Raw genomic sequence first — 460 nt, 5'->3', positions numbered from 1 at the left:
AGCTCCCTGTCTTTACAAACTAAGACTCAAGGAAATCAGAGTCAGAGTCAGTACACGTGCGCTCAAATAATTTTTTACATTGGCACACTGATTTTTACTTGTGAGTCAAATACTCACACAGTAGAGCCCTGTCAGGTCTAATTTTTCTGGAGCTACATGGGTAAAACCCTCCAGATAATTGAAACATTGAAAGCTTACTAGTTCCAACCAGAACTCCACCAAAATAGAGAATTAAATCAATCAACAGTGAAAGAACATAATCTTTTATCTGTTACATCAGTCATACTGAACATGCGTTTTTTTTTTTAATGTGTAGTTTTATTTGGCATGTTTTACCATGGATTGGATATACGGTACCAACTGTACAGTACATACAAGTGTAGCCAGTAATCCCCTCAATGTCTGTTATGTGGCAGAGTCTTGGACTATAATTTTATTTGGGGGGGGGGGGGGTACAACC

The 460-nt window shown here is 38.3% G+C and overlaps 1 protein-coding gene across 3 annotated transcripts in view; it reads left to right on the top strand.

Moving 5' to 3' along the window:
* Positions 1–460, top strand: part of LOC109965296 (histone-lysine N-methyltransferase SUV39H1) — a 75,579-nt gene that overhangs the window by 45,005 nt on the left and 30,114 nt on the right. The window lies entirely within an intron of this gene.

This window comes from Monopterus albus, unplaced genomic scaffold, assembly GCF_001952655.1.
Source record: "Monopterus albus unplaced genomic scaffold, M_albus_1.0 scaffold98.1, whole genome shotgun sequence".
Classification (NCBI taxonomy): domain Eukaryota; kingdom Metazoa; phylum Chordata; class Actinopteri; order Synbranchiformes; family Synbranchidae; genus Monopterus; species Monopterus albus.
This window is presented reverse-complemented; position numbering and strand designations above follow the sequence as displayed.